We start from the raw sequence: 26,912 nt of genomic DNA on the forward strand, positions 1-26,912 counted from the left end.
ATTAGATCATCTACTCAACAACCTCCTGTCTGTACACGTTCTGCATCTTCCCTCTTGAAAGTTTCCTCCCCCAGCACATATTTGGCTACCGCTGCAGTCAAGTTACAGATGCGCACCTCTGTGCATCATTTCGTTTATCTCCTGAGACGTTTCCCTAACTTTCACACCTGAACTGGCAGCGGTCAGCTGCAGCTCAGTCTCATTTCAGCAGAAAGGAGCTTTCTCCCATGCAGGCCTTCTGCAAATGCCGCAGGAGTACCTTTTTATTTAAGTCTCTATTTTAAGGCTATACCTTCCTGTGATACCTAGAGTAGACGGGCCATTGAGCTGGTAATCTGCCTGCGTGGGAGATTTTATTGTCTGATTATTCCTTATACTTCCTTCTCTTTTGATATCTCTTTACTCTTCCTTAACTCAGGCACTAAAACAGAAAGCAAACTGCTTGGATTCTGGTTTGTATGAAACTCTCAGATTGATGAATGTTGGTCCATCACCAGGACTCTGCCCTGCTACGGCAGTTTTTCAGTGCTTCCCTGGAAACCACAGGGAACCTTAATATCTCCGTGCTGAAATAGCTTTATCACGTGCTCAAACCAAGTTTCTCAGGTCCCAGAGAAAATAAGACCAGAAACATCAGCCTTCTTTGTTTTAACGCTCAATTGACAATTTGCTGACCTTATTTTTAGCTCTGAAATGTGGGGCTGGATACAGAGAGGGAACTAATGTGATCAGATGGTTGGATATTAAGAAAAAACTCAAGAAGAGTGGTGAGGCATTGGAACAGGCTGCCCAGGGAGGTGGTGGAGTCACCATCCCTGGGGGTGTTCAGGAGAAAGGGAAATGTGCTGAGAGACATGGTTATTGGGCATGGTGGGGATGGGTTGGTGATTGGACTAGGTGACCGTAGAGGTCTTTTCCAACCTTAATGATGCTGTGATTCTATAAAAAGCAAGTTGTAGCAAAATGGATATGTGTACGTTCTGTTCTTCAGATAGATAGGAACATATTTTCCTAATACAGCTAAAGCTATTCAGGAGCTGCAATACATTAAAGCAAAAAATACTCTGCAAAACAAAATTATTTTCAAAATCCAGCAGTCATTTTTCCACATCTCTCGCTTGGCTGTGTTTAATACGTGGAGCTTTATGCTGTGGTTCTATAATTAGCTCTGTAATTTGCTGTGGTGAGTACCAGCATCAGTGTTCATTACTGAAGCGCATTGCCTGTTGTTATCCTGGAGATGTATTTTGTCCTGTAACAGTAGTCAAATGCATGAGCTGAGTAGTAAGAAGAGGTTCAGGAGTGAGGAACAGTAAATGCTCAAAGCTGCACGTGGTCCCGGGGATGTAATAATTCCAGTGCTACCCAATGCTTGTGCCAGGTGATGGGGAATCTTTCATTTTCACTCTCTGTATGTTGAAGATGGCTCTCATCTCCCGACTCTTCCAGTCTCTAGGGTAACATACGGGCCAGTCATCTGTCCCTGAAATCTTCAGGTGCATCTGTCAACCCTCTCACTTCAGAACCAGAAGAAAAACTGTTTAATAAGGTAGTGTTCCTTGGTCTAAATTAACAGGTGCAGAAAAGAAGAGGTTATGTATAGGTAGAACAACTCATGTGAGTTTTTTAAATGTCTGAATGCATGCACATAAAACCATTGGGTGGTTCTGTTTATTCTGTTGGTCAAAGGGAGGGGCAGTTCCTGGAGGATTTGCACCACACATGGGGTGGTGGGAAGTGTCAGCTGCTTGTGTACGTGTACCACTTTGTTCATCTGTAATAGAATGTGGTAATCTGAGATGGAAGGGATCTGGTAAAAATGTGTGATAGCCATGCGACTTTCCCTCTGCTTTTATAAGATGATTTTATAATGAAAATGCAAACGTACATTTAAACCAATGCTTTTATAAATTCCAGGTGCTGATCTCCTGAGAGTGCCTTCTCTATGCCAAAGAAAGAACATGTTTTTGATGGAAAACCTGCTTATAAATGGAAAGGTAAAAAAATTCCCGTTCCAGTAAATTGATGGAATATGTTCTCTACATGGGATGTCTTTCCTGCTGAGAAATATGTGGGCAAATACATCTGGCATGTATTGTGATTCTCACTGCGCAGCCCGGTATGTGGGAAGTAGGTATCTTTAAAATTGAATTTCTCATTCTTTACTTCTTAAACATCACAGAAGAAGAAGTATTCGAAGGTGGTTTGTTTTGCTCTGAGGATATTTCTGGTTTGGCTTTTGTGTTTTTGCAATGTCACTCCTCGTGGGAGGGGTCAAGAATACTTGAATCTTCAGCTAGAAGATCCTCTGCAGCCTGTTTGTCAGGCATGGGAATGCATTTGGGACTAAAAACAATCACGCTTGGGTCTGATTTGATAACCCTGTTATTTTCCATCTTCTTTTCTTTGTGGTAATTTTGTTTTACTTGCTCTTCAGTTATCAGAGAGTCTTTCAAAGTAGTCGTAATGGAACTTCGTGTTATGCCAGAAAAAATTCAGAGAGATAAACACTTTTGTGTGTGTTCATTGTTACTTTTGAGTGATACCTAAGAGGAATTATCTCCAGATCACCTTCCATCCTCTGACAGACAAGTTAGCATGATGATTTATGTAACAACGCAAGTAAATCCAACGCTGAAGATAAGGAGAGGGGCAAAGAAAGTTACGAGTGCCTCGTTTGGAGAGCTCCCTTTGTAGGGACATGAGTGGACGTGATACAATGCAAGGCACAAGAATACAAACAGTAGGTGTAGGTTTTGAGTGCTTCGTGACAGGGGCATTTCTGCTCAGCGCTAGGATTAGCACTTCTCTTGGAGCTTACGTAACAGAGACTTTGCCGGGGTGGTTTCTAAATAAGATCACTGCTCTTCACAGTCCAAAAGATGTAAGTCAGAGGAAATATTTTAAACTGAAGAACTGTTTTGTTTTCGTAGTGATCATTTGTTTCCTCCCGGTTCCCGATCAGATACTACTGCATATGTAAAGCAGCAGTGGGAATGAAAAAAAAGTGATGTTTTTAGAGTGAAAAGACTTCAGCAAGGAACAGTGGGTTTTGTTGCGAGTAGTAACGTGCTTTTCTCAAAACACGCCTGAGAAAAAATAGGGAATTAAATTGATCAGTGGTGATTTTCCTGCACAACTTCTAAAGAACAGCATCTGCTGCTTTTGTCCAGAAAACGGTGATGCCCTCCAGAAAAAAAACTGCACTCCCCTCTGCTGCCCCAAAGATTGCTGTTTGACACAGGAGCAGCCAGCTGCTGTGGTGATGGGCAGAGGATGGGAACGTGGGCAGAAATAGCAGAGTGAGAGACTGAAGCCTGGCTATTCCCGCTTCCTTACTGTTACAGTAGCTCTTTCTGAGTTTGATGGCGGCTGATTCCAAGGAGTTAGCAGGCTGTTCCGCTGTTTTCTGCCTCACGTTCTCACAGATACTGCAGAAAGAAGCATGGTGATAATACTCATATAGATCTGCATATCATTCCTTGCAGAGCAGTGAATACTGGGTGTGCTTCAGTTTGAGCGCGCAGAAACCTCTCTCCCCTTGCAAGAATTGAAGTCAGTTTTTTTTACAGTAGTTTTTGGTATTGCGTAATTCGTGTCCTGCATCTTTTGTCACATGAACATCTCGCTGTATTTCCCTCAGCTTGATAAGCTTGCTTTTGTATTTTTAGGATTCCTGTTGCCCTAATAATCCCAAAAATAAACGTGAAGAGGTTTCAAAGGCTTGCATAGGAAGGATGTTGCTTTGTACAGCAGGTGATTCTCTGGCAGCTACTATTTACAGATCCTTCTTCTGCAAAGAATTATTTACCCTTTGTATGGGACTGTGCCACTGCCAGGGATTCAGTGCCTCAAAGTAAAACAAATCGGTTATTTCTTACTTTTATCTTTCAATAATTTTTGAATCTCTAGTCCAAAATGACTCATTTGACAGGGAACACAGCGTCTGTTTTCTAAGCTTAGTAGTAAACTTTGGTTGCCTGTTTTATTGATTTGATTGTAAAAGCACTCACAGAAGTTCAGACCTTGAGAAACGGGCTCAAAGCCTGTAGAGGAGTCTGGAGGAAGAGAAGAATGATAATGAGGTTGCATTTTCAATTGTCTATTTCAAGTGCAACACAGACAGCTTCTGATATTTTATTTTTTCTTTCAGATTCTGAGGACAGCCCTTTCTTGTTCCTAATGGATTGTTCCAGAAAAAAAAAAGACAATTGGATGTGGTAGAAGCTGTTCTTTTTCTAAGGTATAGCACATCTGTGTCCCTTCTTGGTATCAGGTGGTACTTGTAAATATTTTGCAGCATTACCCATCAGACCTTTCCTGTTAGAAGCTTTGAGAAGCCTCAGAAATTAAAAATATAAGCATATTATATGCTGATGTTTGATTAGTGGGTCATACTGGTCTTTATTCAAGGGTTGTTTGCTCATTCCAGAGGAAACTTCCCCCAGTCTCTTGCTTGGTAGATCTTTTCATTAGAATTAAACAAAGGACAGGAAAGTGAGGTATGTGAAGTGTTGTCATCAGTGGAGGAAATTCTAACAGTAATGATTTGTCATGTCATTAATTTCCTTCCTCAAGTGACTAAACACTTTTTCTTGTTACCTGTTTATGTCAAGCCCGCGCAGACCTTGTAGTCATAGTAAATCCCAGCTGTAAAAGCTTAGATTGTTTCTTTCACTGCCAATTTCAAGATAACAAAATTACTAAGAAAAAAGGAAAAATTTAGGCAGCAGGCCAGCAGTGAAAGCTGGATGTTTTATGAAGCCCTAGTAAAACTTCAGTAAGAATCTCAAAGTTTCACGTATTGATTTTTGTCTGTAAGTTCAAGAAGTGTTTCATTGCAGGCTGAAACTCTCATCTCTGTTTCTCATGACCAGCTGAGCAAGGGAGATGGGATTTGATGTTATCCGAGGTGTAATTCCACAGTTCATGTCTCTTGCTAGCGCCAGCTTAATAAGTTTCTGCCTGCTCCCGTCCATTCATTTCCAGCTCAGCAGCAATGCAGTGCCATCTCTTTCCTCACCAGGTACGAACACGGGGCTCTGAAAATATCTCAGTAAGGAAAAGAAATGCTTTTTTTTTTTTTCTTTCTTTCTTCGAATCAGAATCATTTGAGCGGTTTTGTTTGCAGCATGGCCCAAGGACAGCTGCATCGGTACAGCTGGAGGTGACATGAACTGCAGCATCAGAGGCACGGCAAGCACCGGAGGGTGTCCCAATGCTAAGTGGTCTTGCTGTTAGCAAAAAAACCTGCTCTGGTACAGTATCCCAGTTGAAGGGGTTTCACTAGCTATGGTAATGTTTATTGAACTGTTTGTTTGTTTGTTTGTTTTAAGAGATTAATATCTTGGGTTTTTGTTGTTGTTGTTTTTTTTGCTTGAGATAAACCGTCTCTCTGAGAAATAAGTCAGCTTTGTGGACAGCCAGTGTATGTCAATAAAGTCTTGGCAAACACAAGAGGTATTTATTCAGCCTTGCAAATTAGAAACATTTCTCCTGCTTGTTTTATGAACGGAACAAAAAAAGACAAATTACATAGCGGATGAGCTCTCTTGATGGTTGGAATTAGCCTGGTGGTGAAAACGCTGCAGGATTTATGGTGCAGAAGAATAAAAGATGAAACAGCTTTTCACCAATCACAGTGGTTTAAGTTCTCATTGAAAATTACTGGGGAAAAAACCCTTTAAAGACATCTGTAGCTGACTTCACAGTCTCAATTGGTGTCTTGGTAGGCAGTTCTTCCTCACTGCAGTAAGTATTAATTGTTTTTTCAGCTGGCAAAGAATTCCTTGATGGCTCCTCAGTCTTAATGCCGTAGGATATCTGCGACAGCTCATAAATGAGATACATGGCCAAGTGTTGAGTAGGAAGTTCACACACTTGATTCCCATGCTATAGCCATTTTGTGAACAGAGGCTTTCTGCAAAGTTACCAATCTGTCATCTTCCCTTGGCTTCACATGTTATTAAAAAAAAAAAGGAATTTGAAAAGTTAGAGTAAGTTGAACAGTTTGTCAGACATAACTTACTTGAAGGCTATTGTCTCCAAATTATGGGCTGACTCGGTCTTGCAGCCTGTGGTGGATGGATCATAAAACTGTCAAAAGGAAAAGCTTTAACAAACTCCACTTACGCAGCTCCTGTGATGGCAGGACATGGAAAGGAAGCAGGACACTGAAAGACAGGGAGTTACCTGGTAGGCCTTGGACTGCAGCTAAAACACGTGTAAGTCATTAGAATTATTCAACAGCAAAACAGAACCAGAGAAAACTCCAAACTTACAGTGGTTTAATCTCTGACATAGCTTCGCTCGTGTAAGTAGTCTCACTGATGTCAGATAAGGCCTTGTGAATTCTTTAATGTTTAAGATCAAACTGCTGATGCTTTGTTTCCTCTGAAAGGATACAAAATAGTGTTAATTTAACTACAGAAACATGAAATAGGAAGCTTGTCCATCTCTGGTCTATGAATGCTGAGTTTGCTCCCTATATTTCCCAAGTTCTTGCTTTCCTGCTGAGTAGAATGATCAGTGTGCAGATGTTGTCTTCTCTGCTCCTCTTCTTCCTCTCCAGTTAAACAAAGGAATTACTGCTAGCAAATCTGGAGAGGACAGAGAAGTCCAAGATCTGAAGATTCTTTAAAAATGTGAAGGGCCTAATCGTCGAAGGACCTAATTGGGAGGGATCTTGGAGAAGTGTCTTAGTTGTCTGTCTGTAGTTCATTTGTTCTTCCAATTTAGAAGTACAGTTTACAGCCCTAATGCAAGAGTGTTTCTCGCTGTCTGTGCTCTGGAAATGCACAGAGTTCTTACAGGTTTTGAAAGATGCTTTCTTCAAAAGGACACATGCCTTCAGTGGAGGAGTCTGCCCTTTGGTTTGTCATACTGAGACATTGTGGTCTGCACCCGTTGTAGAGGTAGCAATAAAACACATGCTGAACCGCAACGACAAATCCCTCCTACATCGTGAACGTAACTGTGCATGGACACATGCTGCAGCAGTTCAGCCTTGCCCGTGTCCAGGGAAGATAACAGTTGTGAAGCTTCATTGTTTTCCTTGTCTCACAGGTTGATGCCAAATTTGTTGGACTTTCTCTTGAAGATTCTCTGGGAGGGGAGTGCTTAAGCTGCACTGCTGACAGATACTCCCTGGGAACTGTCCATGCTCCTTTGAGATTTCTCTCTTCTATCTTCAGCCATGTAAAAGCTCAGTTTCTAGGCTCAGCGAGTTATTTAGCTTGTCACTGTGGTAAATGAAGAGAGTTAGGCACCTCTGGAGGTAATTAACGCGTGGAAATAGATGTAATTAATTACATTTCTGACATGATTTCCTGCCGCCTGAAGAGAACAGTTTTAACAGCACTTGGCTGTCCTCAGGAGACCACAGATGGGTTCATGTCGGGTGATGTTTGTAATCAGCTGAAGTCAGCTTGCACAGAGCTGCCAGCAGCAGGCACAGAATGTGCAGGTATGACACTGCAGAAGGGAACAAGCACAGCCCTTGACTTCTTGAATTATACTGCAGCAGGGCAAAGTTTGAGGCTTTTTCGTGCCTTGAGGAAATTGTTCAATCCTGTCCACACTGTTAAAGCATCAGCATTTCTTGCACCCGCCAGAACAGTGTTATTTTACAGCCACGCAGGGCACAGCGCTTGCCTTCTGTCATCAGAACACACTGTGCTGTTGTGCTGCTGTTGCTTCGGGTGATTTGTTCTTGCTGAAGCTCTGTGATGTGCGTATCGAGTGCTTCGCAGAATGTCACCGTGAGTGTGGCTGTGCCTCGTAGTCTGTGCAAACACTCAGAATTGTTTGACTTGATTCCACAGATGCGACTTGGGGTATGTTTGTTCTGCCAGCCGAGATGAGACGTTGAAGACAGGTTATAAAAAATACATCTGTTTGAAAAGATCAAATGGTCTAGAACACACTTGAGTAATAGAGTTCCAAGAAAAATCCTTGTGTCAGACTTCCTAGAAATAGTGGTGGAACCAGGTGGTAAGTGCCAGCACTGAGTCGTTAATTAATGCAGTCCTTACATTAGGTTTGGGCGCGCACCTCCAGTGTAAATATCCGCAAGCAGTGGACTGGTCCATCCGTGGGACCTTGTGAACTGATCTGCAGCCTGTAGGGACTAACACATAGACTGTGTCACACGCTGTTATTTCTGCTGCTGCTGCTAAAAATAACGTACTTCAGCGTTTAGCAGGAGGCATTTCACATGTCGTTTTGCTGTCACTAGAGGGAGTTTGCAGCAGTGCTTCTCTTACTGACTTCCTCGGTGATCTCGGTGCTGTGGGGAGACCTCGGCAGACGCTGTGTGTGCAGGGACGACGGCGGTTCTGAAAGTAGGATGCGGGTCCGTCCGTCGTTAAACCCTGGTATGTGTTGCCCAATCTGGATTAACAACATTCTTCAGGGTAATAGTGCTGTAAGCAACTCGCTTTCTGTTGGTAGTGCTGTAATAGAAAACAAATGAGCATTCAGTGCCTCAAAGCAGAATCAGGAAGTAAGAAAAAAACATTGATTATTTAATAGGAAAAAACAAAGATGGAAAAAACCACCATGGATAGATACTCTTCTGATTTATTGTTACAGGAATATGATCTTGGCTAGAAACAAGCTCCCTCAGGAAGCTGGTTTCATATGGTGGTTTAGATTTAACTATTTATTGTCTAGCACCATTTGAAATCAGTGTTCTTGGAGGAAGAATGCCTGCTGCGTTCATCAGTGAAATGGATCCTCGGAAACCCTGGTGGAATAAGAAGGCCAAGATCTTTGTGTGCTTCTGTTGCTAGACTTAGCTCCGCCACCGAACAGATTCCCTAAGTAGGCTGCGACCTCAGAGTGCATGGCTCAGACGGCCCTTGGGAGAGCAGTGCAATGTGTGATTTCACAGACACAAAGTCTGTTGTAATGGTGCTGGCCACCAGCATGTTTATAGTATTTGTAGGTGGTCAACCAGAACTTGGAAACAGAGAAGGACTTACGAGACATAAACATTGCAGAAAAGCATAATGTGGAATTGCAACACAGCATTGAAGACACTGATGTTAAAACAGCCACTGTTAAATCACATTTTTACAGTATGGCAAGAAACAAGGAAGGGAACCTCATTTGCTCTGCTTTCAGCCTTTCGTGGATACCTTTTTGGGTTTTAGTTCTTCACTGCCTCTGTAAGTGCCTGTACATACAGTGCTTGTATCATACGTAACACTGAAAGTTCTGGGTGCTGTCCACATCCAGATGGTGCATGTTTGTGTTTTCATGTGGTATGCCTGGCAGATTTGAACGTACTTATTTATTTTTTAGGTCTTTAAGTGTTCAGGTTGCAGGTCGGTAGTCTAATACACTAGGTGGAGTCAATGGAAATAAGCAGCATCAGTATCTGTGAGAACTGGACCACATGTGGTAGAGCACATTGGCTGAGGCTGCTTGAACTCAGAGTATTTGAAGTGTTTTAACATTGACTGTACAATTCACAAGAAGTTTGTAACTAAGGATTTTGAAAGTTTTCATCTTCTAAGTCTCTGTCTGAAGTGTTTTAATAATGCAGAGTTTTTCTAGGGAATAATGCCACAGGGGTAACTAATTAACATTTATCAAGTATTTGGGGATCCTCCAATGTAAAACACTGTCTAGTACTTAACTCTTCATCCTTGCAGATCTCAGTAACCCCTTTAGAGGATGACTGATTTCTTTTGGTGTTCAGAGTCAATAATATTTTCTAGCACCATTTGAAATCGGTTATAGTGATTGGGGAATTGCTCCTTGTGAATTTTATACAAGAGACTCCAAAGAGAATCTTTAATGCTGTTACCTAAGACTGAAAAAAAAAAAAAAAAAGGAAAGTTGGATATTTTGGTGAACGGAATTGCTGAATGTAGAAGTTCCACACATTTAAGCTCCAGTGTTGTCAGGATCCTTTGCATAGCTGGACATTAGGAGAAAATACAGTCTCTAGTTCCAGATAGAATATGTAAAGTTTGTAACATGAAGTTTTCTTGTAGGTCATTTATGTAAAAATTCAGAATGCTTTGGAAAGTCAAACAGTACTGAATGTGAAGATAAAGGGAGATTGTTTTTCCAATGGGAATTATCAGTATGGACTCAAGATCAAGAAGAAAACATATTGAAAAACATTGTTGGTTTAATGATCTAGCCAAGAGGTGTAAGGAAATAAAAAGTCAGCAGCAGGAACCTTTCCAGTCTCCAGTTACTGCACTCTGGACATTCTGAAAGACAGATCTTGTGCAAGATTTCACTGCTAACCTAAGACCTTTTTGCCTTCTCCTCTCTTACACTGCTAACAGCATAAGCCACAAAACTGACTCATCTTCCCAAGGATGTTACAGTATCTGAGTTTTCTCCAAGAATTGTGCTCTTCAGGGAAGCAGAACTGGCCAGAGGTGCAGAGTCCGACTGTGGTTCATATCCTCAGTTGCAGCAGGAGCTCATTAGCCATGAAGATAATTTCTGAAAAGCATTCTTCAACCAGAGTATCATACTCTCTGGGAGGCAGTAACACAGACAGCAGTACATCCCTCTAGCAGGGGATGTTTTCCTGGATTAACTGCTTAAAGCAGGAGTACACTGCTTTTCCTGGTTCTTTTCTATGGGAAAACTGCAAAGTAGCAGCTATAGACTGCAAACAAGTGGAGCAGCTGTTGAGTATTCAGAAGCATTCCTAAGCTGGTGACTTGCTGGGGGCAGCACATTCACCCTTCGCCTTCCCTTTGGTTTGTTTGTTTAATTAAGAAGGCATCAAGTCATCACAATCTAAAAGAGGCTTGGTGTGGAAGGTACACGGCCTCTTTCTGGTCTCTCGCTTCAGTCCTTTTGTGAAATCTACCCTCATGATTTGTCTTGTTTAAACTCTCGGCAGTGGGTAGTGCTGTGTTTAGGTAGCCCTCAAGTTACCGTAAAAACAATTAAAATACTGAGAATATTGAAGAGCTAGTGGCATATATTTTGCACTGTGATGCCAAGAGCTGACACCTGCCTACAGAGATAGTTTTGGGAGTTTAGCAGATGTTCTTACAGAGGTTATAAGATCTGAAGAAAAAAGTCCTGCAGTCCTGAAATGTGGGTTACAAGTAATCAGTACGCTTTGAGTCTGTTTAGTGCAGAAGTAGCTCCCACACAGACCTTTGCTTATATTATTTCTTGTTCAAAGTCCATCACCAAGGAGTTCAAGGTATTTGGAGTTTAGTGGCTTGTACTGTGCTGGCCAAGGTGAGATCTGAAAATGAAGAGGTTTCTACACTTAAAGGAAACTTGCTATCACAAAAACTAATCTTACGGTGAGAATCAATTACAAATTAATAAAAAGTGATCACAGAAAATAAAAAGGAGATGATTGAAGTTTAATTCGTTCCATTGAAAGGTAAGAGGTTTTTAAGCTGTTTTTCGGTTTGCACCATATAGTGAGGAACAAGGAAGCTGCCCAATACTTGGATCCTCTGAAAGGCTTTTCTGATGCGAGTAATGCTGCAAGTGTGCCCATGTGCTTACAAGACTGCGTCCTATTGCTTGTTAGATCTTTCCTGCAGCTGCAAGGAAAGAAAGAAGAAAAATTGCTACGTGAAAACAAAATTCACTCGGAGGTAGAGATAGGGGTAAGAGAGGAGAAACATATAATGGATTTCTTTTTTCAATTTTTGATCCTGTTTACTCTCAGCACTTGATTGTTCTGTAAGCGAAGCTAATAGAAGACAGTCTTCCTTGTCATGCGGTCGGATGAGCCAGGTGTAAATGTAAAGCAGTGCTTATGAAAACTGCAGCAATCTTAAAATGTTCGTCAGGTCCCACAGTGTATTACATACTGCTTGCTTGCAAGTCTGCTCCGTCCTACTCTTGGGTGCCCTGCAGCAGTTGTAAAGTGCAAGGTCCTTAAAGTTTCTCTTTTGGAATGATGTTAAAATGGAGTAACAACTTGTACTATGCCAAGAAATAGTGCTGGGAAGCAACCTCTACTGTTGCACCAAATTTTGTTTGTGGACTTCTGTGATCCTCCATCCTAACGTTCAGACAGCTGAATTTTGCATAGAGCTCGGTAAACTCCCTGGGAATTTAGGGAGGAAATAACTTCTTCACATTGTGTAAGAATTTGGGATGGTGGTGGGCAAGAGTTTTGCGTCCATGGCAGATGAATTCATGGTCAGATCTGTAATTTTCAGCAGCCTAATCCTTGCATTAATTGATGAAGCATGCAGGCATAAACTGCTTATCCAAGGGGAGAATAGAAAATAAGACAAAATTGTATATTCTGATAAATTGTTCCCAAGTCTTTCAAAGCAGTTTGAGACTACATAGCTAAAAATAACGTGTGTGAGGCAGCTGTCATGTCCTTAGCACACGTTTCCAGTGTAGTAATGGGCTTCAGGAATACAAGCAGAAGAAATTCAGGTAGCATGGGTTTTACTTCAGGCTGAGTCCAGCTGGGATGTTCACTAAGTATGGAACAGCAGAGGTTTGTGTTGGCAGAGTTTTCTTGTGCTGTAAAACACAGTATTAAAGCTCAGCAAATAGAATATGCCAGGAGAGCAAATTCTCGTTTTGGTAACGCTAGCAAAAATAGAGTTACAATTTCTAGATATCTTCTCTGGTAAATTGTGTCCAAAAAGGATAATGAAGCAACTTTTGGCTGCTGATGTGCTTGCCTACCTGTCCTGTTACGTGAGTTCATCTAGCAGATGGCTTCTGCTCTCCAGTGCTACCCACCAGATGTGAAGACGCATCTCCCCTTCAGAAGGTTCAGAGATTTGGGGTTCCGGGCATAACGTCTGGACCAGTTATCCACTCCTGTCTCAACTGTTAAGCAGGCATGAGGACATAACTAGATACCACCAGTAAATGCAGTGGTTTGCTGAGAAGTTATTCCCCTTCAGGTCTTTCAAATAGGAGACCTCAGAGGTCTTCCTCATGGCCTTCTTTTCCTTTCCTTCAGCGGTAGAGTCTTGTGGTTGCTTGCTCTGCTATTTAGAGTGCTGTGTTTTGGGGCCCTCATTTGCATTTTCTGTCTGTGCCGCCATCCCATAATCATGCTCCTCTTGTCTCCAGGTTTCCTTTCTTGAAAACCCACGGTGGCAGCAGAGGAGTTGGCTTCGGTCCTGGGAGATCACAGAGTTATAGGGGTTTGAAGGAGGTCATCTAGTCCAACCCCTCTGCTAAAGCAGGTTCCCTAGAATAGGTTGCACAGGAAAGCATCCAGGCAAGTTTTGAGTATTTCCAGAGAAAGAGACTCCACAACCTCTCTGGGCAGCCTGTTCCAGTGCTTTGTTATCCTTGAAGTAAAGATTTCCTCATGTTTGTATGGAACTCTTTGTTTCAGTTTGTACCTTTTGCCCCTTATGCAGTCATTGGGCATCACCAAAAAGCCTGGCTGTATCCTTTTGACATCTGCCCTTTAGATATTTGGAAGTGTTGATAAGATCCCCTCAGTCTTCTCCAGGCTGAGCTTGGAGGTCTCTCAGCCTTTCCTCATAAGAGAGATGCTCCTCCAGGGCCCTTATCATCTTTGTAGCCCTCTGCTGCACTCTCTTCTCTGTCTTTCTTGAACTGTGGAGTCCAGACCTGGATAAAGTACTGTAGAGGTGGCCTCGCCAGGGCAGAGTAGAGGGGGAGGAGAACATCTCTTGCCCTGCTGGCTGTGGTCTTTTGAATGCAACCCAGAATACCTTTGGCTTTCTTGGCCACAGGGACACACTGTTGGCTCATGGGCAACCCATTGTACACCAGGACACCCAGGTTCTTCTCTGCAGAGCTCCTCTCCAGTAGGTCAGCCTCTGACCTGTACTGATGCAGGCGGTTATTCCACCCCAGGTGCAAGACTCTACACTTGCTCTTGCTGAACCCGATCAGGTTCCACTTTGCCCAATTCTCAGCCTGTACAGGTCTTACTAAATGCCAGTACAGCCTTCTGGTGTGTCAGCAGCTCCTCCCAGCTTTGTATCATCAGCAAACTTGGTGAGAGTGCACACTTTCCTTTCATCCAGGTCGTTGATGAAGATTTGAACAAGACCAGATCCTTGCACTTGAGATTGGAGGAAGTGCAGCTTGAATGTTAATAGACTCTTTGACCGCTTTACCTTCCAGTGCTCTAATCTGCAGGATATCTCCCAGTAGGTCCTAGAAGGTTTCAAAGTTGGCTCTCCTGAAGTCCAGTGTTGCAGTCCTACTTCTTACCTCCTGGGCTGTGTGTGCCTGACAGTCTTGTTTTTACAGCAAATATCGGTGATTGAAGTCCCCCATGAGTGCTGATGTCTGTGATCGTGAGGCTATCTCCAGCTGTTTGTAGAAGGCCTCATCACCTTCCTCCTCTTGATCGGGTGGCCTGTAGTACGCATCCACAACAGTGTCACTCATATTGGCCTGCCCCTTAATTCTCACTCACAAACTCTACATTTGTTCATCATTTACCATTATCATTTATGGAGCTTGATACATTCTTGTTGCTCTCTCACATAAAGAGCAACTCCACCATCTTGTCTCACTGGCCTGTCTTTTCTAAAATGGACATAGCCATCTTTGACAGCATTCCAGTCCCACCGCGTCTCTGTGAACACAGTGAAATCGTGACCCTGAAGCGACACACTGATCTCTAGTTCTTCCTATTTATTCTCTATGCTGCATGTGTTGGTATTCAGGCACTTAGGAGAAGAAAAGGGAGCAGAAGATGCACGTTTCCCCAGGAGGACGCGAGAAGAATCTCCATAGCTGTACACACCCTTGAGGTGACTGAGAGGCAGCTAAGGAGCATTTATCCCTGTTCTGGTTGGCCTGGCTCATTCCCCAGGTGGTTACAGTGGTGTGAGCGTTGTCATTTTGTACCCTGCCAAGTCAGTCATGTAAAGCCTGCATCACTAAGTTAACCAGCCTGTTGCCAAAGATTCACCTGTGTCTTCCACCCATGATTCCATTCCTCCCTAACAGGTTATAATCCTCATAGAATATCTCACTGTCATAAAAACCAAACTTCTTGTGCTGGCACCAGCCACATAGCCAGGAACTGATGTGCACTATACGTCTATTTATGTCTACCCTCTTTCCTCCAGCTGGCAAAATTGAGGAAAAGGTAACTTGGGCACTGGTGTTTTTCACTTGTGCTCCCAGGTCCATAAAGCCAGTTTCTCTTCGTGTGGTTGGAGAGTTTTGTAATGATCTGTTGGTATAAAAAAGAGAGGTGAGCTTTGGATTTCATGATTCACTGTCATAAAAAGGAGGGGTAAGCCTTGGAATTAAAAGAGTTTGGGTTGAAGTTCAGCATTCGGTGATAGCAGTGTTCATCTGATCGCTGCAGAGGACAGATGTGCTCAGGCCCTATTTTCCAAAGCAATTAATGTTCAGGTCCTACATGTCTCACAGTCAAGGTCCCAGTCCATGTGGCTTGACATCCGAAGCAGATGGGTTGCTGTAAATGCCATTAGCCTCTGAAGGACCTCAGAATTTTCTCAGGTAGGTATTACCATTATTTAATCTTGCCTATCCTTACTGTGGAACAAACGAGGAGAATGAGTGGTCTCCAATATAATTTGCCATTACCAGAAATAACCTCGCACTGGTAGGATTGCGTACCTTTAAATTTACCTGAAAATTCACAGAAATAATGACAGATACCTGGGCTATCAAGTATACTGTCGTGTAACAACTCTCCACGCACTGCAGGAGAACTGAAGTCATGGCTAAAGCATTTATCTGGGAAATGGAAAGCACCTTGTTTCAGTGCAAGGAGATTTGCAGATTTCAGTGTGCAAGTCAGAACTTCTGAGTGAAATACTGATTTAAGAAACAAAACCAGCTCTTTTTACTTGAGATTAGCCTGGACATTTTAAGACAGTCATGAATAATTGATACAAGAGCCATCCCACGGATGATCAGCAGTACCACAGCGTGGCCACATTTCTCACTGTATTGAGATGTTTTCTGGCAGCCATGGAATTTTTATGATGTTTTTGTTCCTAATGGAGCTGTTGCTTTGCTTTTAATTTCCCAAATGTAAACACATCTGAGGAAGCAGTTCTCTGAAAATGTTTGAGTAAAGCAAGTTAAAAAGTGAAGTGCTTATGTGCTGTGTTCTGAGCAAAGTGAATAAATCACCGGAATCGGAACTGGGTTGGCAGCACGGACGTGGCGTGTGGAGAAGAAATAGTCAGATGATTCTTATTCAAACCCCAGAACATCATAGTGAAGAGTGAAGAACCTGACAACTCTGAAAACTCATCCCGCACTCTATTCATAAACAAAGGTTTCAAGGTCTGAATTAAATCCGCTTCTTGGTGTGGTGCTGAGCTCCACAGGCTCTGAGCACCTGCAATCATTTTCCATTTGGTGCTGCTGTGTGGCAAGGGCTGATAAACGTCTCAAGTGATTTAGGGAAGACTTAAATCCAAGCAGAGGTCTTTTAACGAGAGAGTAAGTGTTTTTAGAAGGCGAAGTTCCATTTGGTATTCAATCTGAAAAGCTATTTCCTAAGCTAGAGACGTGGAACTGCAGCATAGCTGAGGCTGGAAGGGACCTCTGGGTCCATGTGGTCCCGCTCTGCTACAGCAGGGCCACCCAGCCGAGGATACTGATGGGACCCACAGCCACAGTGAAGGACTCCCCGGCTTCCCTTTTTTCTTGCCCAAGCAAGCCAGATGTGAAACGTCTCCTTCAGGCCAAGAAGCTGCAGGAGCTGCGTGGTTCACTTCTACGGGAGAGGCTGTGGGTGGAGAGGAGCTGGCAGCCATCCCAGGAGCCGCTGGGAAGAGGCTGCGTGTGGGGGAAGCGAGCTCACCACCCACTTGGGGTGAAATCATGGGATGGGCAAAGCCAAGGGAAGGCTGCTGAGACAGAGAAAAAGGTGTCAGGGCTAAAATAAGGGGCAAGAGAGAGGAAGGGTGTTAGGGCAGCAAGGTGGGCTGTTCCTTTGGTGGTGGGCTCAAGGAGGATCTGGTTTTCATAGGAGTGCTGGTAATGGATATGAAGCTGGTATAAAGGGAAGAATTTCTCACAGGAAGGTTTACTTCAGTGCAGTAGGAAAGTCAAACTTTGATACGTGACCCAATTGGCTGAAATTAGTAATGTGTTTGGATGAAGGAGTGGTTGCTCCCACCCAAACTGCTACTTCCCCAATCTGACCCATGGCCAAACTGGGACAGAGATGGGAACAAAGAGAGGAAAAAAGGATCTCCTGAAGCTGGCTTGTTTAAACTAGTGTTTTTAAGCGTTGTCTCCACTTAGCCAACCCAAAATGCTTGCTGTTACCAGCTGGATGAGCTTTCTGCCAAAGGAGCAGTGTCCTTACCGTATACACCAAGAAAAGAAGCCCCATGGCTTCCTATGATGTTCTGTTCTGCTATTAAATATCGCCCAGTGTGAAATCTCTTAGGATTTTTTTCCTGTGCCTAATCTATGGTTAATCAGACCTCTCGTGAGAGCAGCTATTCAGTCCCAACAAGAAGACCTCCCTCGCAATATTTTCCACCTGGATTTCTTTCCAAGCCTCCTTCTCACAGGTCAGCCAGCATCATTTCTGAAGAGCACATTCCAGGGAGTGAATGTGGTCCTGGGATCTGCTGAGGGTTTTGTTAGAGCCTTTGTTCTTGAAGCGCAGCTGAGAACATCACCATTGTGGTCTGGCTTTCGAGAACAGGCTTCTCAGCACTGCTCCATCTGCTCCAGCAAGCAAAAAGCGATGTGCAAAACTTCTTCCCCACCGTCAACTCCAGTGGGTGCAAAATCATAGTCGTTGCAGGAGAGATGCAGCCAAAAAAAAAAAGCATTTCCCTTGCTTATTTTCTCTTCCCAGAAAACCAGATGGATGAATCATTATAACAGCAGCTATGACAGGGGACCAGACAACAGACTGAGCCTGAAGTCCAGACCAGTCGAGCCAAGATGAAAAGCTGTCCAAGGATTTACCAGTCCTCCCTCCCACATGTGTTTAAAGGAGCAAGGCTCCACAAATAGGGCATCCCGCTCTCGTGTGGCTTTTAACGGTCCTCTTGGCTCTCATGTGTGGTGCAGCCCGTAATTGCACACCCAGGTGGTGTTTTGGCCACATGATGGTGATGCTCACGTGATCAGTGGCCGTGCAGTGTTATTTTTTTCTTCCTGCTCATCCCTGCAGCGTCCAAATGCCTTGGCCAAAGCAACTGTTGTGATGACAGCCCTTTCTGGAGGCTCTGTTATTATTTCTGCTTCACAAACAAGGAATCAGAGCACGGAGAAATTAAGGTCAAACAATCTATTAATTTTGGGTGCTGAATGCGAGGCAGGCGGTGCAAAATATTTAGGACTCTGTTGAAAACATGGATTCCTCTCATGCCATTCTTTGTTTTCTTCCAACCCCCTGCTTCGTTTATTGCCCTCTTCCAACTTTTGCCAGTCGGGCACTTTAATTATGATTTTAAAATTCAAACACTGCTCTTAGCATGTTTTGATCACTGGCTGAAAGGCTCCAGCTGAACTCTGCTCTGTGCAGTAAAGTGTCACCTTCTTCTGCAGTGTAAACAAGGAGTCAGGGAAGGTCACTGCAGGTAAAAAGCTACAAGACGTTGTTCAAAGCACACGTGAGCTTGTGGGACAATGAGGAGATCTCTTCACCTTCCATACCTCCTGCAACGTCCAAGGATCCCACTGCAGAAGGAGGACAGCACGAGGAGATTGCATCTTAAGCAGGAAAAAGCTGGTTTTTCACTTCCACAGTGGACGCAGTGCTTAGGGCTTGGCTCTGTCAGTAGAGGCAGCTGGGGGGGATTGCATATGGAATAGGAGATGCCAGGCCCATGGGTGGGCAGTGCTGCTAGCTGGACCCATCATCTAGTTAATGGGGTTGGGAACAGCTTGTACTTGTGGGATTTTGTTAAAGGCCAAGATGATCCTGGGGATGAGGCCACAGAGCTCATCATGGGACACTTCTAAGCCTTGAAATATTTGAGGAAAGGCAGTGCACAACTATGTTCAAACATAGCCATACACATCCACACTGGGACATGTTATGTTCTGGGCTCCCTCCAGGAGCATCATCCCTTTACTTCTGCCCACAGCATCCTCTTTCTGGACAGCCTTCCAATGGCTGCATTCTGTGTCCCATGTCTGAAAATACCCTCTGGGCTCAGGCTTTGGCACCTGTTGGAGGTTGATGTCCAAGACTGGTGGCAGAAGAAGGCAACCCGGTATTTAAAGGGAGTTTATAAATGTGAGGGAAATAACTTTTTACATGGGTAGATAGTGATAGGACAAGGGGGAATGGTTTTAACCTAAAGGAAGAGAGATTTAGCTGAAGTATCAGGGGAAAGTTGTTTTACTGTGGTAAGGTGCTGGAACAGGTTACCCAGCAAAATTGTGGATACTCCATCCCTGGAGGCTTTTATGGTCCTATTGGATGAGACCCTGGGCAATCTGGTCTAGTACTTGACCTAGCAGCTAGCAACCCTGCCTGTGGCAGGGGAGTTGGAACTTGATGATCCCAAACCATTTTATGATTCTGTGTATGGGAAGGTGATGTCCCAGCTGGCACCAAGGAGAGTTAGTTTGGCTGTGTTACCCAGGGGCTAGTGAACATGCATGGGATATATCCCATTTGTAGGACAGAAGCAAAGGAAACACCATTGATGCCCATGTAGCTGGGGCCTTAAAACAGCTCTGAGTTGTGGGGTTGAGTGGGAGGCAGCTGAGAGGGACTTAGGGTAGGAGTGAATGTGAGTCATCGTGCAGTAGTGCATGGCTTGAGAGGGACCTTGCACAAATCTGCCAGGGCTTTGGGCTTTCCTCTTGGTTGTGGGGAATTCCTATGTTTGTCCTCACCCTGTAGCCCTGCATTGCTATTCTGTTGGAAACGTCATCGTTCCATAAGCATTAAGGCAGAAGGAAAGCTCCTAATCTGCAGAGACAACACAAAAGAAGTTTGATGATGGTCCGAAGCAGGAAAAACAGCTAATTACAATCAAACTTCCATAGAAATGCTGGGTAAAAGGGACTTTTCAAATCCAGTCTTGTGCTCAGAGCAGGACTGTGGCCAGACTGTCAGCTGTAACTTAGTCCTGCTGAATCCTAAAACCCTCAGGGATACAGGCTTACCAGCTCTAGGGGTCTGTCCCAGAGCATCACCACCTTGCAGCAAGGCCCTTTCCAATGTCCAAGCTGAGCCTTCTGTGCCCTAGTTTGCAGTTGTTGCTTTTTGCTGTGTTCTGGCACTGAGGCATGGAGTTTGGCTGCAGATCCGTAACCACCCTTGGAATGTTTGCAGCCAGAAATTAGCTCACTGCCACCTCCTCTGTGCAGCACGGCCCTGCTTCCTACAGCGGGGCTGGGGTTGTTACAGGCAGAACTCCACAGGGCAGCTGTGGCATGACCCACACCAGCCTACATGTGGTATTTTCAGCATCCACATGGCAAACAGATAAAGCCAGAACATGCAGACACACCTAGAAGCCTTTGGGAAACCTCTAGCACTCTCCATCCTTCCATGTTTGCATCTGAAACTATGGTTTCAGAAGAGCTATTGCAGCCTGTAATTGCCTGGCTTTAATCTCTTTAATCTTTAAGTTACCCTCCACCCCATTCTTTCCATCCCATGTGCACCTTGCTGCCCCTGGATTCTCCCTGCTGTCTGCATCACTTGGTCAAATTGGAAGCAAAAGCTTCCTCCTTAATTCCAAACCCTGCTCAGCTCCACCAAAAACAGAGCCGCAGGTGGAGCATCCATCATTTGCGATCGACACTTTCTGGCTCTATGCAGATCTAAGCATTCCCTTTCTCTTCTCAGAAAGTTCATTTTGTGGGCATGTGTTTGGGAATGGCGCCTATCAGGGAGTTGCCAAAACTATCAGGGTGCCCGCATCCTGAGTCATTCTATGACTTGAGTAGGAAGGAATCTTACAGGTCATCCAGTTCCAATGTCCTGCTGTGGGCAGGGTTGCCATCCACCATATGAGGTTAGGTCGGAGCCACATACAATCAGGCCTTGAATGTCTCCAGGGATGGGGCATCCACAACTTCTCTGGGCAGCCTGAGCTAGTGCCTCACCACCTACCCTCCCCATGTGCCCATCATGAGTGTTGGTACCTGGATCCCTGGTTTCCATGTCACATCCCTGCCTGGAAGTGCCACTATGCGTTCAGAGCACAGCTGTGACTCCTGCTTCAGGCAGCTTTAGCCAAGTAAGAACACCTGGGAGCAAGGCAGAGCTCCAAGGGTGCCCAGGGGGTGGAGGTGGAAACATCACTCAGGTTGTTCTTTCTAGAAACCATCCTACATCCCAGTTTGTCCACATGCAGTTTTGCAGAGATACCAGTGATCCTTCAGCCCTATTTCAAACTATAGGTGGCTCTGTGGCCGAGCAGTGACAGACCACAGTTAGTTTCCCATTAGTATCCCAGTGGTGATAGAAGATGTATCTTAAAATCCTGAGTATTGCTGTGGAATTTCAGCAGTTTGATGTGACCTTAAAAATAATGAGATCTGTGAACCACCATGATGAAAAATGAGTATAAATCTGAAAATCTGCAGGAACAACCTAGCAGTCATCAGCACCAGTACCAGAGGTAAAGAGCTGTCTGGAGGAAGTGGTGTGGTGGGAAAGTTGTTGTCATCCTTCATCTAACTCTTCAGGGCTTCAGAGCCTTTTGTTGGGCCAGCAGGGCACGGAGGGTCAGGGCAGAGTGGCCTACTGAAAAAGGACCCGCTTCCTAGGCCTTGAGAACAACAGAAAAATAAAAGTTAATGCTGCAACCTAGTGGAGAAAAACCAGCTGTGCAAGATTTTCAGCAGAGCTAATTCAAGTAAAGTGGAAGGTGATGTAATTTGTGCCTTGTGGCAAAAGAAGCCAAACTGCATCGAACTAAGGTGGTGAAGTTTGTTTTTATGGGATCCTGAGAGAGAGAGCATATTTTGTTACATAATCAGGTTTCCAAAAGATGTTCTGCTTAGGCCTGCATAATATACCCATGAGAAGGCTGTGAACATCACCATGGCCCATGTTAAACCTAGCACAAATCTATCTGCAGAATGCTAAATGCTTAGCAACGTCCCCTTGGGGTCAACTCTGTGCTCCTAATGCAGCCCCAGAAGGAGCTGAAATCACAAGAGAGCCTGTTACAGAGTGAAATGGGGAAAAAAGTTCATTGCCGTGGGTGATGCGGATGCCTGATGTGTGCAGGTTGGTAAACCTGTGTTTTGTAGAGCTATAAAATTAATGTAGAATAGAGTCATGCATTTAGGAACGATGCTTATCAGAGATTTGCCAAAACTACCAGGGTGCCCACATCCTGAGTCATAGAATGACTTGGGTTGGAAGGGATCTCAAAGATCATCCAGTTCCATGGTGGCACAGACTGGGATGCTGGAGCATCCAGACCTGGGATGTGAAAAATCCCCAAAACACATGGGGTTAGGGCCAGTGATCATGCTCAGAGGAGATCCAGGCAACACTCAAGGGCGAGTGCCTTGGAGAGGTGAGTGTCAGCTGGAGCAGGTGGAGTGTGTAGTAAGAGACACAGGGATGGTGTGCCTAAGTCTGGGGTCTGCACTGCAGAAAGGAAGCTAGAAAATTGGAAAGTTTTCAAAGAAGAGCCCAGCAGCAAGAAAAGACTGGAAAAACATGCCTTAGAGAGGGATTGCCACCAAGTCCTGTGCCCAGGTTCCTCTAGGGACTTTGGTCCTGGTTTGGCTCTCAAGCTGTGCTCTGTGGTGGGCGTCCCATTACCTAAATCCATCAGCTGAGACAAGGGGGAGGACTCTGCATGTATTGTGAGGAGTTTAAGGTTTCAGTAGTTCCCCAGCACTGCCCACAGCATGGCCCTCTGCATGGTGAAGCATCACCGTCACACTAATGGCATCTGCAGAAATGAGGTACCTCTGGGATTCAATAACAGCTGGGCTGGGGATTTTCAGACCCGCATTTTGGCTGTAGGAGCAGCTGTTGACATCAAGCCACTGAAATCCCACCCCCAACCCTGCAGCTGCATTGATTTCACCCCCTCGCAGACATCAGCTCCTTTAAATGCGCTGGGGTTGTTTCCTGAGCAGAGCGGTCAAAAGTCACTGTGGAAATCTTGTGCTTACAGTGTTGAAGCTGTTAAATGATTTAAAGATCTGTTAAATCGTGGCTACTGGTTTTTATCCCTTCCAAAAACACAGAACTCAAGGGAGAGAATAAAAAGAGGAAGGGCTACTGAGAGCTAACTGGCATGTAAATATGTGCAGATGGGCTCCTTAAAATAGTCAGCATTGCACAGAGAAGGTAGGGAAGGAGGATGGAGGGATGTGGTCAGGAGAAGCATCAGGAGGAAAATCTGCAGGAGAGAGATGGCATCAGGGGACGGGGAGAGACACACAGCTGTGAGGAGAGCGACAGCTGGAAGCCAAAAATAAACCTTGACGGTGAATCAGTTTGCTCTGAGGGATGGGTAAATCAGGGAAGCAGCAACACAGGGAGAGGACAGGGCAGCCAAGGGATTCAGTATGCAGGAAAATCCACAGAGCAGTGAATCACCTCCCTGAAAAGCCCCTTTTCCCGAAACAAGGCTGTGATGAGGCAGAAAATTCAGCGGAGACAGAAACAATCAATTACGTGGCCAAGGGAAGTTGACTCCTGCTGGATAAATGCGCAGGGAGCAGATCTAAGCAAGCAGATAAATCACTGGTGAGCAAGCCGTGGTGGGGGCCTGACAGTGCAGGCACCAGGAGCAAAGCAGGTGTGCATGCTTGGATCATGGTTGGCACTTTCCTGAAGAACCTTGGAGGAAGACGAAAATGGATAGAAATTATATTCAAAGCTCCTTGAGAAGCAGCCTTGATAATGCAGCTGTGAATGCATAATGTAAAGTGAGGAGGATAGCCTAGAGAAATGAAGGAGAGAAAGGTTTCTTTGGAAAACCACTTTGTACGTAGAAGCTTTAGGGTAAAAATCTTATGGAGGGATATTACAGGGATTGCATCTTGCTGTAAGTATGGTGTGGAGTTGGTTGCTAATAGAACCTTACTGCTCTGGGGTACCCTAGGAGAGGTGTGCATTGCTTAAAAAGCAATGAGCTATGATTTGGAAATGAGTTTTGGGTGTTTTACCAAAAAAGAAGGAACTGGGGAATGCCTCCTCCCAGCTGAGTGCTCTGACCACCAGGCTGGAGGCAAGCTCTCTGTCTCTGCTTCATCCCAACCCATCTTACATCTACTCCATGATGCAGTTCTAGGAAAAGCGGGTGAAGAATATGAGCGTAATTGCTCAAAGGACTCTTTTTGTATGGAGGTGTCATATGTTATGTGTGAGGGGGGTTGTGTCTTCCACCAGCTATCCTCTGCTCAGCTCCTCCTCCCGCCTGGATCACCCTCCCCAAGGGACATGAGCATCTCAACAATGTGCATGAACAGACGTGGGAAGAGGACACGGACAGAGGAATGAAGATTATCCACGGGAACAGAAAATCTCCCATGTTGAGCTCTGCACATCTCGATGGGGAAGGAGATGCATCCATCCTTGGTGCATGCAAAGAGAGCTTGAACCCCAAGGCCACATCTCCCCAGATCATAGGGGAAAGCAGTCCTTTCACCAGATTAAGCTCTGCCATCATCCTGTGCTGATGTGAGGCCACATTGTCACTAGAGGGAAGCAGAACCGTGTGCACAGAGCTACTCTGGCGCTGCTGGCATCAATGTGGCTGCTCCAGGGTAGGCAGTGGTGGTGGTAGTGAGCGGAAGCACTCATCTGTGGCATCTTTTGTTGAGAAAAGGGGTCACATTTCTCACCGTGAACTAAGCAGAGCTCCAGCAAGGGTGACGGATGAAAGCCATGGGGAAACAGTGCAGCTGAAATGATGCTGAACCATGTCCTCCAGTGGGATTCTGTGACTCTGTGACACCCTGTGGTGGGAGATCCTGGCCATTGGGGGTGAGTGGGGTCTTTGGGCACCACTAGCTCTGCAGAGGAGATGCCCGATACTCTTGGTGACAGTGTTTTCCGGAGCATAACCCTCCTGGTATGGATTTATGGGATGCTGGAAATGTGGAGGATTCTCCTTCTCTTCCTTTGTCTCCACTGAGATACTGAATTCTTCCTTGGGTCCGGCTTGGATGCAGCCCACCTTTAGGCCTATCCACATCTCTGGGGAAACCTAATCTTGAGTGTTATTCAGCTTCAGATTGGGATTATTTCCTGGAATCATGGAATCATAGAATCATTTGAGTTGGAAGGGTCCCTTAAAGGTCATCTAGCCCAGTCCCTGCAGTGAACAGGGGCATCTGCAGCTAGATGGGGTTGCTCAGAGCCTGGTGCAGACTGACATTTCCTTTCATTTCAGAATAAGTATATCCCGTGATATTTTCCAGTTGCCTTTCCTCCTCCCAAGAGGTTTTTGATGCAAAGTCAACCTACTCACCAGCAACTGCCAGGAGTTTAGTTCAATAACAAATCTTGCTGCCACAGCTCTGCCCATGTCAGTACAAGCTTCAATCATTTCAATTCTCTCCTAGCAGGTAGTGCATATGGGAAATGCCAGGGCTTGCTGCTTTGGCCAGCACAAGACTGCAGCTCTCTGCCAACCTGACAGAATAGAGGTGAATGCTGTTTTTCTCAATCCCGTCCCTCCTGCAGGGAAATTTCTGGGCATTTTGTTAGCAAGATGATTCCAGAGGATCCCACTCATGGGAAATTGCAGTGATTCCTCACCAGGGGATGGGGCAGAGGGTTTGCCCAGGGCTGTGCAAGCCTCAGGGCAAGATGCATCTGTGGGCAACTCTGTGGGGAGTCACGGATGAAATTACTCCCTTGCACCATGCCCGTATTGCTGGGTTAAGTGTTGTACTGACTGAAGTCTTAATTTTGTCATGCTCTTATATAAATAGTAGTGGTTTGGAGTTTTATACCTCCGGGTCTTTCTCTTGCTGTTGAGTGTCAGAGCCATGCTACCAGTGTTTGCTCAGCTCACTGGGATGAAGCAGAACCGTGCAGTGCTATGACTGGGGCTTGGTGCTTAGTTGTTGGGCTGAAGGCAGTGATCCACAGATGGAACAGCTTAAAGAGATACCAAGCAGATGAGTTTGCGTCAGCTACACCCAAATCGGTCCCTTCTGGTAGTGCTTGTAACTGTACCAAGAAGGGATAGTTGGGAGAGCAGTAAAACTATGAGCACGAAGGGGAAAGAATATCAGCAGCAGAGAGGGTGTGGAGCAGGTTCATGGCACGTGGAACACCGTGATGGTGAGGAAATAGGTTTATTTGTCTGCCAGTAAATGGTATTTTGGAATCAATAGATAAAATATTAGCTGTTGTTAGAATGTTAGTTCAACAGCCAAAAATTATTGCCTGCAGAAATAATTTGATTGTGGAGGGAGATTGTTTGACAAAAAAACTCACTCAGGAGGACAAAGAAGAGACAAAATGCATCGCTGTTATTTTCAGAGAGGTGGAGGCCCCTGCAACTGGAGAGTTTTGTTGTATGCAGGAGCAGCAGCAGGCCAGTTTACAGACAGAAAAAAGGATGAGATATTGAGATGGTTCCAATGGTGACTCTAAAGCGAAGAACAAGAAGTGCTAATGAAGGCTTTGTTTTTAAAAGGAACTTTGTTTTCTCCTCATTAGTGAGAACTTCCTGCAGCAAAAACAAGTGCCACTACTTTTTTTTTCTTTCTTCCTTTTTCCTTTTTTTTTCTTTTTTCCTTTTTTTTTCTTTTTCTTTTTCCTTTTTTCTTTTTTTCTTTTTTTCTTTTTTTCTTTTTTCTTTTCAGAAAGAGGTGTCTGAGCCCTTTTGCTCTTTGAGAATGAGCAGATTAAAAAAGTGGTTCTGCAGACTCGCATGCTGAGGGGCAGACCACAAGGGCTGTGCTGTGAAAACCAACAGACCAAAGTCACCAGCAAAACCAAGCCCTTGGAATCTCCTGATCCCCATGCTGAGCAACCTATGGGTGGTGCTGTGTGGAGCCAGGAGTTGGACTCAGTG

The 26,912-nt window shown here is 44.7% G+C and overlaps 1 long non-coding RNA gene across 1 annotated transcript in view; it reads left to right on the plus strand.

Annotated features, from left to right (window-relative positions):
* The window catches only part of LOC110392239, a 144,012-nt gene extending 127,963 nt beyond the window's left edge, over positions 1–16,049 (plus strand). The window contains exons 14-17 of the long non-coding RNA XR_002434273.1: positions 1,918–1,997; positions 4,154–4,243; positions 4,845–5,026; positions 5,132–16,049. This is a non-coding gene — a long non-coding RNA (uncharacterized LOC110392239). The remainder of the gene's footprint in view (positions 1–1,917; positions 1,998–4,153; positions 4,244–4,844; positions 5,027–5,131) is intronic.

This window comes from Numida meleagris, chromosome 1 (genome assembly GCF_002078875.1).
Source record: "Numida meleagris isolate 19003 breed g44 Domestic line chromosome 1, NumMel1.0, whole genome shotgun sequence".
Taxonomy (NCBI): Eukaryota; Metazoa; Chordata; class Aves; order Galliformes; family Numididae; genus Numida; species Numida meleagris.